A 7,404-nucleotide genomic window follows, 5' to 3' on the forward strand; every position below is an offset into this window, starting at 1 on the left:
ATGACAGCTTCTGCAGAAGGTAGTGGGGACAGGGGGGCTCCAAATTCACACACTGCATCTCATGTGTGCAGAAATGGAATCCCCTCTCTTCTGGTACCTTCTTCCCTGTGGCCCCTGAGCCCTCAGACTGCCCAGAGCGCAGGTTATCCTGTCCCCTTTGCAGAGTGTTCAGTCCAGTTGCATAAGTTTTCGGTTTTAAGTATTATTGTCTCAGTCACTCCCAAGGCCAAAGCTGAATCCTCTTAGGGTGAACACCATCTTCAGTGTCTCTGCCACTTCCCCTTTCTCCATGGTAGCACATGGGCTCAGGCCTCTGGCCAGCCAGCCCCGCTCCACAGTAGCTGCAATCCTCCTGTGGTGCCAGGACCAGACCAGAGGTCCCCAAGTCTCCTGGCCTCTCCAGGATTGGGCTCCTCTCTCCGGCCCTAGAGGGCTTTCTTTCTAAGGTGGTGATGGCCCTTGTGTTATAAACTGTTATTGGTAATTTGGTAATTACCCTTGGTAATTTGCTTTATGATTAACTCTCCAGTTGCTCCTCCAAGCTTTGATCTGGACTTTTAAAAAGCCCATTTTGTGGGTTCTGAGGAGATGCTGTGCCCTGTCTTGAAGGGCCAACCTTCCAAAGTCTCACCATCGATGTTTAAAAGTCCAGCTTGAAGCTCAAAGTGAGCAAGGCCGTCTTCGTTCTGGGTGGGCTCTGCCTCCCTCTCCCTGTGTTTCACCCCCAGGAAGCCGGTGTCCTTGCAGAGGAGGTTCGGGAGTGGTGCCCTAGTGCCACCCCATTTCCTGGAAGGGGAGAGCTGGTGTTCCATCCACCACCTCCCAAGTTCACGTGGGCACCTGGGTACCAGGTGAGACCTCCTCTCCTTCCCCTGGGGCCTGTCCTTCCCTGGGGCACCCCGTGTTCCACCATCCCGCTGTCCACTCCTCCTCCCCGAGGGGAGCCCAGCTTCTCGTTGGTGGGAATGAGCTGTGCATAAGCACCACATCGGGGTGAGAGGGCTTCTCCAGGCACCCAGCCCAAATCTGCCCCTGCCCCCTACCCAGTCTTTGGCCTTAGTTGTCTGACCCCAGAGAGACTCCAACTTGGAGACACATGGACTCATGGACTACCTGCTGGTTCCCTTCCCATTTCCCAGGGCTGCTCAGGGTGCCCACGGCTTCTCTCATCCCCAGGCTTTTTTCCTGGCTTGACTGTGAAATATAGTTTCTTCCAAGGCCTAATCTCCCCAAATAAACTCTAGGCCACTGCCCTTCTGGCCTGTGGTCACACTGTTGGAATTGCTTTTGCATCCCTGAGAAGGGGTTTCACCCTTTAAAAACTCAGCGTGGAAGGCAGATAAATATCCCGGCTTCCCTCTGCTGACCCTGTGACACTTCTCTCCCTGCAGTGTCACCTCATGCCAGGATGATCTGCTGTCTCGTCCTCGTTAGGGGCAGTGGTGGATGCTGTGCACAGCTCCCTCCGGGTCTCTCTGACACTCAGTTGCCTGCCCGGCCCAGCTGGGCTCTCATCTCTGCAGCCTCTGCTGCGCCATCTCCTGCCTGCTCCGGGCAATGCCCTGGGAGAAAGGGCAACTCTTAATTCTCAGCCCCCACCCTCCTCTATGGTGGAAATTGTCATGTTTGGGCCTCCCGGCATGATCTGAACCTTGTTCTTCCAACTAGAGAGTTTCCCATTTTGTATGTCCACTACCCAGGGTTGGAAGCAGGACTCGTTCCCCATCTTCCTGGCTGCCCCGGCAACACGACTGTGGCTCTGCTCCTCAGGTGCCCTCGTGCAAGACTGACTCAGAGCGAGTGATGTGGAGAAGCGGGAGACAAGGAACTCATTTTGTGCGTCGTGTGTGCAAAGTGATGGTGGAGGCGTTATGTGGTGGAGGTCCTTATGGCAAGCTTCTGGGGTCCCCTCATTGGTATCCTGTGTGAGCTCTAGCATGCCGGCTGAGGAACAAGGTCTTTGCCATCGGCAGTGACAATGGCGTTTCTCTAAAGCAGCCTCATGAGGGGTCAAGTATCGTTTCTGGCTTTGTTCTTTCTGAGCCTGGATCTCTGGCTCCCCTTGAAACTGTCAGGTCCCTAATATCCTTTAGAAAATGGTTTTTCTGCTTAATCTAGCAACTGTTGTTTGTGACTAGACATCCTGACTTGCATGCTGCTCTGTCCCCTCCTGGAGCTGTGGGAACTCTTGGTTGATTTCCATGTGATATATAGAGGCTGAGGGACATGGAAACTGGGTGGGCTCGCAGGCCCCCCTCCGCCGGAGCAGCCTGCTGCTATTCTTGTCTAGGTCCCCTGCGCTCACGTGGGCTGCCCTGGGTAGCTGTCTCCCCTACAGATGCCAACAGGACCTGGAGCACAAGGCACTCTGTTGTCAGCGTCCCCTGCAAACACCTGGAGTTTGTCTATTGCTCTCCCTCTACAGGTTCGAGCAAGAGGATTGAGCGTGTGTGTCGGGGGTGAGGGGCGGTGGGTAATGACCCCACACATGGAACTGTGATCCTCATCTTCAGCTTTTCCCAACTCCCCCTGCCCCCGCCCCATCACCACAAGCGTTTCCAATTTCATGCATTCCTTCCCTCTGACTTTTGGATTTATAGAGGGCACTCAGTAACCTTCTTATGCTAGATTTGGCTTTAGACATGTAAAATATCAGTTTGGGGAATTTAGAGAAAATTCTTTTTCTCTCAACCAGTTCAGTGGATTTGCCTTCGGACTGTTACCTCACCGTGGACTTAAAAATCTATTTTGAAACTCAGTTCTGAACCCTTGGTTGGGTTCTGTCCTTCTAAAGTGATTACAAACATGGCCACAGATTCTCTGCAGCCACTCCAGTGGGAGGGGAGTCGTTTTCCCCTCTAAGTCTGGGCTGGCCTGGGAGTTGTTTGGATCAGGACAGTGCTGAAGAAGGGAGATGTCTGAGTCCCTGGCTCAGCTCTGGACACCTCGGAACTTCTGCTCTCGCCCTGAGAACCCTTCCGGCACTGTGTCCACAAGCCCTGACTGCCGTTCTGCTGGGAGAGGAACCACAGGGAGAGAGGCACCAGTCACCTCGGCTGTCAGGAGCCATCCAGCCCAGGCCCAGACATCTGGGCAAGCTCAGGTGGAACCATGCAGCCCCCCAGAACAGGACAGTCATCTGAGCCTGACGTCAAATGCCAACCACAGACTGGTGAGAAACAACCTGCTGTTGTTTAAAGCCCTTAAGTTGGAGGTGGTTTGTTATGTAGCAAAAGGTGACACACCTCCCATGAAACAGTGAGTATCTTGGAATTAAGGTGGCAGAGGGGATGGGTAATCTTGAGACGGTTAGGAACTAAGCGTGACTGGGTGTAAAAATACACCAGCTTAGGATTCAGTGTCTAAAAATATCCCTGATCCATATCATTTTCTAAATCAAATTATATTTGGCCTGAGTGGCCAGTCTCCAGGACTGATGAAAGATGTAAGTTCAGTTAGCTTCTGGAAGGGCTCTGCCCCTACCTAGGGTTGTACAAGCATTCCAAAGATGGACCCCCGAGGAGAGGGCGGTCGTTGGCATCCATGAGGCCTTCTTGCTTTGATGAGAAAGCAGCACGGGAAAGCTGGAGAGGCTCTCGCAACCCGTGGAATCCATTCCAATGGCTTTGTGAGGGTGTCAATTGCCCGGGACCCAATTCCTGCATTGAGTCTCCTGTCCCTGCTGTTAGTCCAGCCCGCTTCTCCCCTGGATTGCCCAAAGGAAACATGGGTTGGAAGGGGTCTGGGGGACTCCCTCCTTCCTTTCTAGAGATGCTGTAGGGGGTTTGCTCTGAGTCGGAAGGATCCTTCCACCCCAAGTCCAAGCAGGACCATGACAAGCACACTCTGATACACCAGAAGGAATATCCAGGCAGAACGTTAACTGTCCTGGATCTTCCCAAATCCAGAAGGCTTCATGATTACTCAGCCTGTCCCAGGGTCCTGGAAGGAGAGCCCAGCTGAGCTTTGAGGAGGGCTTTAGATTTACTGTAAAATCAAGCAAGACCCTTGGACCCCGATTTTATTTGGGACTCATACATCTAGGGAGATTGGAGTAAGGGGGACCTGAGGCTCCAGGAACCCCTTGGGCAGGGGCCTTTGCTGACAAGTCACATGGCTTTGGGCATGAATGATGCAGAGTGGGAAATACCTTGGAGCATCTTCCATCACGTAGGGGAAAGGACAGTCACAGGGAGCCACTGGAGGTGGTCTGCATGCCTGCCCTAGGGGCACCAGTCTCCAAATCCCCATCCACCCAGGATTTGTTTCTGCCCACTCAGCGGGCTCTAAGGAAGTCCGTTCTGTGAGAATCCTGCAGGGAAGATTCTCTGATTGTCATTCACAATCCTACTGGTTAAGCTGGATCAGGGATGACTAACTAGCAATGCTGGTAGGACTGTATATGGCCCCTACTCATTTTTCTAGGAAAAGAGTCCATATTTTTCACCAGATTCCTAAATGAGCTAATTTTCCCTTGAGCTAAAAAACTGCTTATCTCCAGTTTGGTTTCTAGTTCTAACATTTTTGTACTTTTTGATATTCGGTTACACAAAAGATAATCAGAACAGAGAAGATACTTTCTCTTCACATCTATCTTCGTGTTATCAACAATATTATCGTATGCTTGGTTATTTACTATTTTTGATTCCAGGGAACATTGATGAAGTCATTGGCTGCCCCCAGCAGTGGATTGATTCTCTGTGCCATCAGGCAACTGAGGGACTTTTCTTGTAGAGAAACCACATATGGAATCAAACGTACAGTTGCGATCTTCATCTGATTAAATTTGTCAAAATCTCCAGTCAGGCTCCATGACCCACTGGCTTTTATAGTAGCCAAGGAGGCTAGTGAAGTGAGCAATGGTAGGAATTTCCCACCATGCATCTCTCCAGGGTTTGACGAGATTGCTAACCTCCCCAGTCTCCCCCATGGGTGTTGTGTTGCCTGGGGTTTACGCTGAGGGAAGGGGCAGTGCCAAGAACTTCTATTTGGTCCCTTTCCCCTAATAATCTTCACTCCTTGGTTCAGGAAACCAAAATGGGAACTCCAGCAGCTGCTAACTATATCTATTCCCGTTATATATTCTGGAACCAGGGAAATAAGGACAGGATGGGTCCCTGGTCCCAGTGAACAAACTAAAATGTGGGCCAAAGCTCCTTCTATCCCCAGACCTCCAAAAGCTCCCACTCCAGCCAATGGGGCATGCAGCCCTTCTGATCATTAGAAATCAGCATATGTTCCAAACCAGTGTATAAAAGTCCCCAGAAAATGCATTTCCCTTTTACCAGGGTATGGTCACACTGGTAAGTGACTGCCACTTTGGGAACATTGGGGAGAGCTGAGGAGGAGAAGCATGGCGTACATCTCAGACAGGTCATTTCCCAAAGGGCTCCAGTATCCCCCTCAGTCTAGGGGCTTAGAGTCCAACACCTGATTAGAGCCTGGTACCCAGGGAAGAGACCATGACTCCTCACTGTAGCAACTATTGTATCTGGATTTTTCTTGAAGGCTGCCCAACAATTTCATTTCTAGGCACATATGATCATTATCCATCACTACATATTGCCGTGGGTCACATTCTCTAATTACCGTTCTGTCCTTGTGGCTTACTGTGTGAATCACACATACCTTGTCTCTGCTTGTTGAGCCGTCTGTTCCTCCAGCCTTCATGATCCCCTGCCATCATCTCCTGCAGCGAAGGACAGTGCCCCCACTGAGCTCATCAAGGATGCTAGTGCCTCCTACAGCAATGCCTTTTTGAATTCTTTCATGAAGGCTGTGAACTCTTCTCCCTCAAGCATGATTAGGGATGACTAAGCAGGTTGAATATCATTCATAGATCTGTGCCAACATTCCCATTTCCTGATGCCTCCTGACTCCTTCCTGCCCTCCTCAACAGTGTACCAGGGATATGCCAGGATTTTGACCATTTGGACCCAATGTAGGGTCCAGAACATCAACACCACTTGCAGGTGGTCAAGGCAATATTTTAAATCCCAAATACTGAGTGAGGACATTCATGTCAAGGAAATCAGTCTGGTCAAGACCTTCATCTTATCCCTTTGGTCCACCACTCTTAGAACTCATTCCCACCCACGCTGCCCAGGCTTTGCCAGCACAGATTGGCACGGTCCTGTAAGCTTTCGGTGTAGTCTCTCCCTTCCAGGAAGGTCCTTGGAGCTTTCTATTCTGGCTATTTTTAAATCTGTATGTAAACCTACCTCTATTTGGGGCTCCTGCCAAAACAGATCAGCAAAGTCAAGCAATTCTTTCATTGTCTAGAAGACCTGCTCCCTGAGTGAGGGGTGAACCTGGAGGGACAAACAGAAGTTATACAGCAAGCTAGCAACGGATTACAGAAAAAGCAAGAAAAATAATTTCAGAGCAGTAGATGTATGTACATTACCTTAATTACAGTGATGGTTTAGGGGTCCGTACATATCTCAAGACTCATGAAATTATACACTTTAAATCTACAGAGTTTTTTCTTACATAATTATACTTCAAAAAGCTGTAAAAAAAATTTAAAGACTAATACATTTTGGAATCCGAGCATTCTGTACTTATCAATAAGAAGTACTAAATAAACAACTCATTTTAAAAAAACACTACCAAGTCATATCCAGCAATTCTGTTTGGTCAGGAGAGTTGAACGCGGTAGAATACATTAACTAAGGTTCTTGAATTATAGGAAGCTAGACTTTATATAGTGAAGTCATATTTATTGTCGAATTTCCTTCTTGACATTTCCTTTTTTTATTAGTTTATACCTTGTGACCCCCTTCACCTATTTCACCCACCCTCCCAAACCCCTATATCCCACCTATGGCAACTACCAATATATTTCTGTATCTATGAGCTCAGTTTTTGTTTTTCACTTTTTTTAGTTTCCACCTACATGTGAGATCATGTGGTTTTTGTTTTTCTCTTTCTGACTTATTTCAATTAGCATAATGCCCTCAAAATCCATCTATCTTGTCGTTAATAGCAAGATTTCCTTCTTTTTAATGGCTGAATAATATTCCCTGTGGGGTGAATATATATTACACCATGTTTTCTTTATCTGTTCATCCACAGATGAACACTTAGGTTGTTTCCATGTCTTGGCTGTTGTGAATAATACTGCAGTGAACGTGGGGGTGCAGATATTTTTTCACATTAGAGTTTTTGTTTCCTTTGGCTAAATACCCAGAGAAGAATTACTGGATCATATGGTAGTTCTATTTTTAATTTTTTGAGGAACCTCCATACTGTTTTCCATAGTGGCTGCACCAATTTACATTCTCACAAACAGTGCACATGGGTTCCCTTTTCTCCACATTCTCACCAACACTCGTTATCTCTTGTCTTTTTGATGATAGCCATTCTAACAGGTGTGAGGTGATATCTCATTGTGATTTTGAT

The sequence above is a fragment of the Equus caballus genome, chromosome 1 (assembly GCF_041296265.1).
Source record: "Equus caballus isolate H_3958 breed thoroughbred chromosome 1, TB-T2T, whole genome shotgun sequence".
Classification (NCBI taxonomy): Eukaryota; Metazoa; Chordata; class Mammalia; order Perissodactyla; family Equidae; genus Equus; species Equus caballus.